This window comes from Nicotiana sylvestris, chromosome 3, assembly GCF_000393655.2.
Source record: "Nicotiana sylvestris chromosome 3, ASM39365v2, whole genome shotgun sequence".
Lineage (NCBI taxonomy): Eukaryota > Viridiplantae > Streptophyta > Magnoliopsida > Solanales > Solanaceae > Nicotiana > Nicotiana sylvestris.
The window spans coordinates 190,331,709-190,343,432 of NC_091059.1; the positions used below are offsets into that span (position 1 = coordinate 190,331,709).

The 11,724-nt window shown below is 39.8% G+C and overlaps 1 long non-coding RNA gene across 1 annotated transcript; it reads left to right on the forward strand.

Moving 5' to 3' along the window:
- The first annotated feature begins 947 nt into the window (after window positions 1-947).
- Window positions 948-1,624, forward strand: LOC138886955 (uncharacterized). Its single transcript, XR_011405920.1, has 3 exons — window positions 948-1,254; window positions 1,340-1,426; window positions 1,547-1,624. It is a non-coding gene; the product is annotated as an uncharacterized lncRNA (long non-coding RNA).
- The last annotated feature ends 10,100 nt before the right edge of the window (window positions 1,625-11,724 follow it).

Below are 11,724 nucleotides of genomic sequence, written 5' to 3' on the forward strand. Positions count from 1 at the left end.
GCTTGAGCTTTGTCATTATTCTATCATCGAATTCATCTTTGTCAAAATAGCAGAAAAAAGACAAGTTTGTAACGATATTGGGTGACCTCCACTTTCAAAATCATGGATTTCTGTCATTTTTTTATTTTGAAATTCCAAATTCTTTTTTTTTATTATGGTCTAATCATGGCCATGGTGATGTTGTGAATTTGATTTAGAAATAAGAGAGAAAGAACAATTAAGAAAAAGAGAAAGGATAAGAAAGAAGAGTAAAGAAAGGAAGGGAGGAGGGTGAACGAAGAAGAAGGGGGCGGTTGGGTACAGATTAATACTGGTATGTTTCAGGCGGTTTTTTTCTTTTCCTTTTTTTGTACTTGTAACTATTTTTCTGATTTTGTATTTAAAATGGGACCCACAAATAACGCATGGCAAGTAATAATAATTTAGCATGATGTGTTGTACATGCCAGCGCAATTAATATACACGCTTTGGTGGATATGTTTATTAGTACCCATTTTGTCAAGTTGGAGTGTTCAAATGGAAAAATCCAAAGTTCGTGTATCGGCTTTCAAAAGCCCTACAAGTTTAAGTGTCCAGGAAGCCATTATGCCTTTAATTAATATTTTAAATGTTTCACAGGCTATTGGGCATCATCACCTCTACCAGTTGGGACAGGAGATGCAGCAGCATACCGACATCCCTGCAGTCGTTGACTATGGCCGGTGGGTGGCATAGTTGTCTCGTTGGACCCTGTTTCAGGCGAGAGATGTCGCGAGGTTGGACCACGAGGCTCAGTATGCGGCGCCGGAGGACTACCATCGGGGTAGGGGTGTCCCACAAGGCAGGGGTAGGGCACGAGGGAGGGGTGCCCCACGAGGTAGGGGTGCCCCACGGGGTCGCGGGGGTCGTGGGGGACAGCGAGGCGGTGGTCCCCAGTAAGGGGGCTTTGAGGCACCTGTCGACCCACTTGTTGAGGGACATGATGAGGACTTTGGAGTTGAGGCGCTTGGAGATAATCAGACGGGTTATATACCTCGGGTAGATGAGCCTTCCAGCAGCATGCCTTCGTACAACCTTCAGCTATCTCTGCCAGCATCGCAGGTCACCCTGTCAGGAGCATTGTTGATCACGGGTACATTCGACGGGGATGTAGACTAGTACTTTGCATGCCCATCTACCGCTGCTGAGGATCGGCCTTCCCGGGACGTGGATGGCGGGCGCAGGTTGAGTTATGCCTCATCCCCGGCGGTTGATGCGGATCTACCACAGGCGCAAGTATGTTTGTATTACTTTAAAATTTCAATTTGTTTTCTTTTCCTTAATGAGCTGACATTAATTAATTTTTAACTTTCTTATGTAGGTTTTGTCCCAGCCCATCTTTGAGGCCACTACATGCTTTGATAAGGACATCACGGATGCATATACTCAGGCGGTCGACGAGACCACGGTGAGAAAATGTTTTTTGACTCAACACGTACAATACAAATATATTTTTTCACATGCTAAGATTACTACTTGTTTTGTAAGTTGCTGACGACCCGACATCATATTCTTCCTATCCTGCCAGATGTGGTGTCGATGCTGCTGCGCATCCTCACATAAAGAGACGGCTTGATGATGATGATCCAGATAGTGTACCCAGGCGGCAGAGGATGCGACTTAGACCGGCAGCAACAATGAAGCACACATGCTGCGAGACTCACTGATTTACTTATGTTTTTACTTTGTGTAAATTGTGCATTATGTAAATAATGGTAACAATTATATTTTAACAACATTTTTATTTTAATTGCGTTTGAATAGCAATTTTACTTAAACAGTACACAAGAAACACAAACATTGCAAACGTAACACAAAAACAAACAGTAGAACTAAAACCATCACTGCACAAAGGATAACTAAAACCATAAAACGCAGTACTATACCATGCTATATATACTAAATTTTTCTGCAATAAAGCAGCTTTTTTCACATGGTTTTTATCTTTTTCAGAACGACAAAACAACTCCATAAAATGCAGTACTATACCACGCTTTATGTATTTTGTCTCGCCTATAAATAACGGCCTCATTGTAGTTATTTTGTGTGCTCAAAAATTAGTAAAAACAAATATTTCATTAAAAGAAAGGTTTTTTTACTAAAAGCAAATATTTCATTAAATGGCTCAACCTCTTTCCACAAACCTGATTTCTTCTTGGTGGCACGCAACATCCAGTGACAACCCATAAAGTCTCTACGACATACAGCCTTGTATTTCGCCGTAGTTGACTCACTTACCGTCATCTCACGGCACTCTCTTATACTGTAGATTTTTACAGCCCTAATTAGGCAAGCTTTATCGGAAAAATACATGCCCTTTGTCAGAACAGCTGGTCTAGACTCATCCCACATCGCTGACCGAAATTCATCATCATCCCTTGTGAGGGCATCCACGTTCGGCATGCTTGGCAAATTATCAAGGTAGGGAATATTCTGCTCATGAAATGGCACGTGGGACTCGTACACTCTTGGTCTAGCGGGAGGTGGAGGAACATGCTCCCTCGTCAGCTCAGGTTCAACATTCACTTCCTCCTCCTCATCACCCTCATCATGGAAGGGTGTGTCATCCTCAGACTCATCCGCATTGTTGTCATAATCACTATCATCTTCCTGACTCTACGCATCTGCCAAATCACGAGTAAATACGTCGTCTATAGGCAACTGTGTGAGGTCAGGAGCTTCAAGAAGCTCGTTTTCACTGCACAAAAAGAACAAAACGATAAGTTACCTAACTAGATAAATACTTTAGATATAGCTATATCACTTTACTTACAAGTCGTACTGTCTTGACGTTTCATGATGGATATTTTCTTGTTGGTGATGACTCCTGGATGGACCACCGTGGTCCAATACTCCAGAACTACGCATATTCCAACTAGGGGCGGGGTCATAACTTGTAAAATTCATATCCGGACAGTACCCCCTATGAAAAATATGAGTGTTAATACAAATTCAATTAAAACATAAAATAAACATCGCTAAAGCGTAGTAAAATTGAAGTTTACCAGTCGTCTTATGCACGATGACTGGGGGTTATCCCTACTATGCACGCCCTCATTATTGGGAACGTCTTCCACCTTGACGTACATTTTCAATAATTTTATTACAATAATTTCCCTGTATTCATCCGGAATCCGCAAAAAATCTCTAAGAGTTTCATCATCCTTGATGTTAAACTCAGAATAAAAGCAAACCCCTGTGGAGTCACTGAATACGGAAATCTACCGGTTACTTTAAGGTTAACTGAACGCCTCCTATCACTCATTTTTTTACGTAACAACGATACAAATTTATCGTACTGCATAATAAACGGCAATTTAACATGACACTGTAGAGGTGAGCTATACCTCACAGAGTTATTCTCCAGCACAACCTCACCTCCCCCCCCCAAATATAGTGAAACCCTTATTTTTGGTACTTCAGACATTGTAAAAAAATGATTGATAAGAAGAAGAGAGAAGTATGAACGTAAGTTTGAAGTAAAGTATTGAATGGATTTTCATAAAATTGAAACGCCTTTAAATAAGGCAAGTCCGAGCTTGGGTGTAGAATTTTTCTATGTAAAACACAGTACAATACTACGTTTTATGTATTTAAATTATTGTTATGTCAGTTAATTATTGGTGGGGCCAAAAATCAGAGTAAAACGCAGTATAATAGTACGTTTCAGTGTAAAACGCAGTATTATACTGCGTTTTACAAAAAAAACAAATGTTCTCTGCATTCCTTCAGAACTGGGCATTAATAAGTGAAACGCAGTACTGTACTGTGTTTTAGTAAAATGCAGTATAGTATTGCGAATTAGTTTAAAAAAAAATTAAAATAACACGCAGTATAGTACTGCGTTTTACCAAGTTATGTAACTTTTTTTTAGCATTAGAAACGTGTTTTTTGTCCAAAAAAGCATCAAAAAAGTTTCGGACCCATTAATTCGGAGGTTATTGTGTTGAGGGGCAGAGTTAGAATATTTGTTATATATTTTTCTAATGAGTTCAGTAACTTTTGTTTAGATATTATTTTGATATTAAAAAATTCATATATATATATATAAATAATTAATTTTGAATCCAATAATTAAAACGCGCTATAAGTTTGTGTCACATTTTGGCTCCGTTTTTGTCAAATTTCAAACTTGCTTGAGACTAAAAGATAATTGTTGTAAAATTGCTAAAACCAACCTCTCAAAATCATAATTGTGTGAGATATGGCATCAGTTGCAATACAACAGAGATTAGTATATTTAGTGATATTAGACATATATTATATTAGGCAAATATCTCTTTTAGTCTGTCGCTGAAACTATTTACATTCGTTAGCTGAAAAAAGTGTATAAAATTTATATATTTTTTGTATATAACATATAGAAATATATATATATATATATATATTAGTTTTAGAGCGACTATACAATATTACAATATTATTTTTCCTATTATATTATGGACTGAAAACGTTGAATTCAGGCCTTTAAAGTGATTGGCATAAATGCGTCAATATCTGGAACGAAAAAGCTAAAAGCTTATATTTCATAAAAAGACAAATAAAATTAATTTTCTTTGAGAATGGGGTATCAAAAGTCAAATAATTGAAACAAAGGAAAAAGTTAAATTCAGGAAGTGTCACAATCATTGCATATGAGGAAGAGCAGCCATAGAAGGACATAGTAGTAAGCAATCGAGTACATGCAGGACATTCTGTACTTGTGAAAGCATACTTAGCACTAAACTAAACCCAGCAATTCTAACTGGACTTTCCCTAATGATGACTTTTGTTCCCTTGATAAAACACATTTTTTGGTCCTGTGCAAAGCAAAAGTGGGCAAATAAATGTAACGATCTGACCGGTCGCTTTGAGCTTTTGCATCTTGTTCGTTAGTTCTCGGGCATGACTTGCCCCGTGTGAAGGATTATGACTTATTTAAATCGTTGGCTTTGGTTTTCAGGGTAATCGGAACGAATTTGGAAGAACAATTTTCAGTTTAAAGCTTAAAATTTGAAAGGTTTGACCAAAATTTGACTTGTTAGTATATGATCTCGGATCCGAATTTTTATGATTTGGTTAACTCCGTTAGGTGATTTGAGACATAGGAGCGTGATCGGAATGCATTTTGGAAGTCCGTGGAAGGTTTAGGCTTGAATTGGCAAAATTGAGATTTTGGCGTTTTCCGGTTGATATGTGAGATTTTGATATAGGGGTCAGAATGGAATTCCGGAAGTTGCAGTAGTTTCGTTGTGTCATTTGTGACGTGTGTGCAAAATTTCAGGTCATTCAGACGTGGTTTGGTCGGGTTTTTGATCAAAAGCGTAATTCAGAAGATTTTGGAATCCTTAGGCTTGAATTCGATGCAAATTTGGTATTTTAATGTTGTTTTAAGCATTCCGAAGGTTGGAACAAGTTTCAATGATATTAGGGGATGTGTTGGCATGTTTGTTGAGGTTCCGAGGGCCTCGGGTGAATTTCGGGTGGTCAATCGGATCATTTCATATTTTTAAAAGTTGCAGAAAAACTGCTGAAGGATTTCAAGAAATTTGACCTTCGCGTTCGCGAAGGGTTAGCTGGTGAGGCTGAGAAATTAGCCTTCGCGTTCGCGAAGGGCTAGAGTCTTGTGCATCGCATTCCATGCCGCGTTCGCGTAGAGTAATTTGATCAGCTGGGCTTGAGGCATTTTATTCATCGCGTTCGCGAGTGGTGTAACGTGATCACGAAGGTTTAGTCCGAGGAAGCATCGCGTTCGCGATGGGCAGGTCGCGATCGCGAAGAGGAAATTCCGATCAAGGTTATTTTGTGCTTCGCGAACGCGAGGCTTTGACCGCGTTCGCGAAGAAGGAAATTTTACCTAGGGTAGAATGCTTAAAAATGAGTTTCGTGAGCTTTGGTCTATTTTCTCCATTGTTGAACGATTTTTGGAGCTTTTGAGAAAGATTGAAGAGGGAATCGAAGGGTAACACTTAGAGGTAAGATTTTTGAACTCTATACTCGATCCTATGTTAATTCCTACTTGTTTAATCATGAAATATGTGGAAATTAAAGCCTAAATTGGGGAATTAGGGCTTGTAATTGGAGACCTAGAAATTGGGATTTGAGGGGCAATTTAAGGTCCGATTTTGATGTTCTTGGTTTGTATAGACTCGTGAGAGGATGAGGATTCTATTGATATAACTTTTATTGGATTCCGAGATGTGGGCCCGGGGGCCGGGTTTGAGCAATTTCGAGATTTTTTTATGTAAATTGGATATTTTCGAGTGGGCTTTATTCCCTTAGCATATTTTAATAGTTATGTACTGATTGTGGCTAGATTTGGAGTATCCGGAGGTCGATTCGTGAGGGCGAAGGCATCGCGGGCTAGAGTTTGGACCGGATCGAGGTAAGTAATGATTGTAAATGCTGTTCTGAGGGTGGAGTCGTTCACCGTTGGGGATTGTGACTTGGTTTGTCTCATACAACTGCTAAGTCGCGTATTGGATTTGAAAATCTTATGATATTCTATGTTTTAGAGATTGTTATTATATTTGGGCGGTATGCCATGTTTGGGGCCTTGTGCCGACCTGTTGAGACCCTTAGGGGCATTTTAACTATTTTTACTCACTCTTTTTGTTTTGAAAGCATATCCTCAGTTAATGTTTTACCTGTTTATTGTTTGAATCGGATTTTATCACTTTACTTCTTAAAATGTGAAAAACTAGTTGGGCTGAGTTCCTTGTTTTACTGATGGTCCGAGTGATCATGAGGTTGATGACTGAGATAGACCAAGGGTCTGATTGTGAGGTTGATGACTGAGATAGACCGAGGGTCTGATTATGAGGTTGATGACTGAGATAGACCGAGGGTCTGATTGTGAGGTTAATGACTGAGAGATGCCGATGGCCTGGTAGTGAGGATTATATATCTATGGATCGGGCTACACGCCGCAGCGATATATATATATATATTGGATCGGGCTGCACGCCGCAGCGATATAGCGCTTGGGTTGTAGGAGCCCATCCGGAGTCTGCATACCCCCAGTCAACGCAGTCGACTATATATATGGATCGGGCTGCACGCCGCAACGATTACTATATGGTACCTATTGAGTGTGAATGTTGAGTGTGAGCATTGATTGGTAAGAGTTGAGTCACGAGTGACTGAGAGGCTTGTCCGAGGGGCTATAGATATACATGTACATGAGTGATGCTTTGCCTGAGGGGCATGTTCATGATCTTACTATTTTTCACTCCTCCTTAAAGTGAGTTTCTATTGAATATGTTGATTTAATTACTTCTTTCACTCATCTTTAGACCGAGCCTCTATTGGAAATGTTGAACAAATATTTTAAATAATCTTTCATTTAAATGGAAGTTTTAAGTTACGAAAAGGGTTGTGAATTTCTGTTATGCCAAGGGGTTGTATACGAACTAAGTTTTGCCCGAGGGGCCGATTATGGTTTTCATCTCTTTTATTATAAATGGTATCAAACCCCTACTGAAACTGTTGGAAAGCATTTTAAATGATTTTTACCAGAAGCTGGATTTTAAATGAGACGATTGACTCGTATTCTGATTGAAAGCCTGTTGTGCTTATTGAGTTATCATATTTGTAGATTCATCGTTTCCTACTGCTCAGTCTTTATTTACTCTTATTATTTACTGGGTTGGAGTACTCATATTACTCCCTGCACCTCGTGTGCAGATTCAGGTATTTCGGAACCCGGAAGCGGGTGTTGATTGCTCAGAAGCGGAGTCATCAGAGTTAGTAAAGTTGTTGCACGACGTTCGCAACACTGCTTCCTTCCTCTCATTTTCATTACTATACTTAGTACACTTTTAACTATTGTTATTGTATTCAGACCTAGGTAGATGCTCATGACTATTGACACTCCTATGTCGGGCTTGTGTAATTATTTCTTTTAAATGTTCATTATGAGATTATTGGTTTATAAATGGTATAAAAATAACTTTTATTGGAAAATGGTTGATTTGTGAATTGTGTCGGCTGGCCTTGTCTACACGAGAGGCGCCATCACGACCGGGTCCGGTTTGAGGTTGTGACAAGTTGGTATCAGAGCCTAGGTTATATAGGTCTCACGAGTCATGAGCAGGTTTAGTAGAGTCTCGCGGATCAGTACAGAGATATCTGTACTTATCCTCGGGAGGCTGCAGAACCTTTAGGAAAAACTTCACATTCTTGACTTCTTATCGTGCGTCTTTGATTCAGCTTTAAAAGTAACTCTTTGAATTCCTTCCACGCGTTCGTATGTGCGCATGAGCGCTCAGTATCCGATATGCATCGATGGCTTGTGATTCCCTGATCTAGGGGCGAGATGTGATCTCTGTATGTTGATGTTGGGCCAGTTTGGAAGACTTGGGGCCGGATTTTGCCTATAGCTTGAGCCCTGAGCTATTGATTTCGTGAGCGTGTGTTTCTGGATCTATATGTTCTGTTGTATCCCTGTTAAGGGAACTAATGATTGGATAGCTGCGTGGTGAGGGTGAAGTGACTGTGAGATGTGTTCATATGAATCAAATGAGGCGATAAAGGTCTGCTTTGGGCAGCAAGAAATATTAGATACTTGATTTTCATCTCGATTTGAGGTATAGCCCTGAGTTATGGGCGTGTGAAGATTTTTTTCATGTTTCCTAGCTGGGAGTAAGGTAAATCTCATGTTGCGGTATGAGTTCAGACTCAGGGAGATCAAGCGACTGCGTAATGTCCATGACGGTGAAAGGTATACAGAAATGTTAGTTTGAGGTAAAACAGGTGGGTTATCTCATGCAGAGTGTTCTGAGGTTGTGTGATCCTTATGTTGTCTGTTAGAAGATCTCATTTACAAGCGAAACATATATGTTGAAATTCAAATTTGGGTCGCTTAAGAGAGTAGGCTTGACTGTTACGAGGATGAATGCGAGATTTGCAGAAGGTTTAAAGTACTAGACGGTCTGTGTTTCACGATCCATGAAGTATGGAGTTTATTCTCACTTTGGTACTATGACAGCAATAGAGTATATGCGTATGAGTTATCTTGTGTGTTTGATCTATGGCTTCGATCCAAGTGGGGAAGTCTACTATTGATTAGTTGACTACACGATTATGTGCTATGTTGGTACCAGTTGAGGTGTATGGGAGAATCAGTTATGGCATACGGAGTTTGAGACCGAAGATGGCTCGAGTAAAGGAAAATTCTTGACAAAGGTTATAATATGCTTCATAGGTGTGTGATAATCACGGAATGTCTTGAGTTGTTGTTGGTAAAGGATGCTCGGTGCATAGAGCAGGAAGCTGCTTGGTTATTTTAGGATGAGGTTACACTCTGCGGGGTTAGAGTGCTATTGAGGCACAGGTGGTTCTGTTCGTTTGATCAGGCTAATTGCAATTCGAATAGAGTGAATGCCTCTCGAGAATGGTTCTAATATGTTCAAGATTTTACATGTAACAATTGGGTATTTTCAAGTTGTATGTGTGGCTAGAAACTGAGTTTTAATTGGAAGATATCAAAACTTGTGGTATTTTCTATATTAATTATGGGATTCTATATATCAGTATTAGGAAGGTGAAGGTAATGACTTTAGATTCGTAGGAAGTCTCTTCAGGGTAAACATTTTGAACGTGGTGCTGTTGGGAATATCTAGAGAGTATTCAGCGGCTTATGGACTGTAGGACTGTGCAACTTTATGCTTGGGTGTCGTGTGGTAAGTCTGGGTTGAGGAATTGTGATGTTATAGCAAGAAGGAGTATCAAGTTGAAGGTAAATCAGGAGGGAACTCGGATAGATAGGATAGCTTGGTAGTAGGCCGAGTCGGTATGGTAAAGATATGATTAGTTCTTGGATGCTTACGAGGTAATGAGTTTCTACAGGTGTTTCACGGTAATTCTTTTGGGTTTTAGTGACCTGCATAGCTCGGTTGAGTTAGAAGGACTCAATCTTGACAATTTAGAGTTGTACAAATGAAGTTCGGAGAGTTCTAGATGGTTTCCACCATAGCTAGAGGGCTATATTTTTCCTATTTGTATGAGGAGCATGGGATGTATAGTGATTTTCTTCTAGATGGGATCAATGGGAAGTTCTTGGCTAGTAGAGTACATAGTTTCTTATGGCTCGGAAGGGATATGAAGTACTCGTAGTTATCCTAGGATGGTACGGTTTATGCAGTATGTTGTGTAGGATTGAGATTTGCATGTATAAGTTCACTGTTCAGATTTGAAAGGAAGGTCACAAATTCTTAGATAACATGGGCAGCTTCAGGTGACTAGATAAATGAAATCGCTGATTGGTGTGGCTTGATGAGGGTATACATTTCAGATAGGGCGATGTGTTTGAGTTATGGAAGCTTTATTGGTATTGCAGCACTATCTTGTTTGATTGATGGATGCTATTTGAGTTTGCTTGGTGGCTCAAAATAATTATAGGTGTACCTCTCATGAGATGATTGAGTATTAGAGGTGTGTTATATATGCGAGCGGCGGAATTGGGACCAGACATGGTAATTCATGTGCTTTATGGACTTGAAGACTGGATGTTCTCGTATACAGGTTAGCTCATGGTTGTGGACGGCAAAGATGTGGGTAAGTTAGCCAGATGATAGTACGTGTTATGATTCAGTCATTGTGAACCATCGGAGGATTATTTATCTGTTATGGGTAACTAGAGTTGATGTGTGGTTCATTGGTAGACCTATATGGATGTGTGTTCGGTATCGGGACGACTTTGTTGAATTCAAGTTGCTATTGGTGAGGTATGTGTTGATTCAGTTATTATTGAGCTATTAGTAATCAGAGGGATCTATGAGTTACCTTTCCGTGTTGCGAGCCATTAGGATTTGTTGGTTATAGGCACATGTGGTGCGGCGTTATTAGGGCCTCTCAATGGAATTCGAGCGGCAAGAGTACTGGGGATTGCTCGGTGGATGGTGTATCAGTTATGTCCTTTCGAGTGGTGTGGTGTTATGTAATTGCTTCGCCGTGGTTACGATGATCACTTTGGCTTTAGACATCATATTGTGTGCGGTTGTCGATTTTGAGCATAGTGACTTAAGGTGTTTCATGCGAACCAGTGTTTGGATGAGGTCGCGCATTGGAGCGAAGCTATGTGGAGGTATGATCCTGCAGATTAGATTCGTGTGTTCTGTTTCTACAATGTGTGACGGGTTCTCAGCCTTATGTTGTGGTGGTACTGGTGAGCTTGTGGTACAGCTCTTTTATTTGAATTATTTTCATGATTTGGGTATGTTCGGATTGTTGCTTATTGGTGCGCGAGTTGCACAAGTTGTGGTTTTAGACTGTATTGATGTGTCATGTCACCAGAGTAATTGTGTTGGATTAGATGAGATCGTTGGGGTCTTTAATAAATACAAACGGATTCGATTTCAGCATGTTAGAAGGATAATATCGAGTTTCAGCTCAAGAATTTGCTACGGTCTTTGCCAAAGGAGAAGTGGCTTCAGGAATGGTTGATCTGGGAAATGGTTATGGATTACTGCGTGTTTTATTTATCATTGGCAGTATATGAAAGTGTTGGAATGAGACTTTAGTTGATAAGAGGTTCTCTATCGATATTTGGTTGTTGTGTGCAGCTGCCGTGATTAGAAGTTATCTCTACAGGCATTTGAGCTATGTGGTATATCACGTAATTGCACCGAAGTTGCGGGTATGGGTTTTTACAACTTATTCGGGCTTAGTCAGAGTATATATGTGAGATTTTGATTTTGTGGATGATTTCGGAGGTGGAAATGTGGT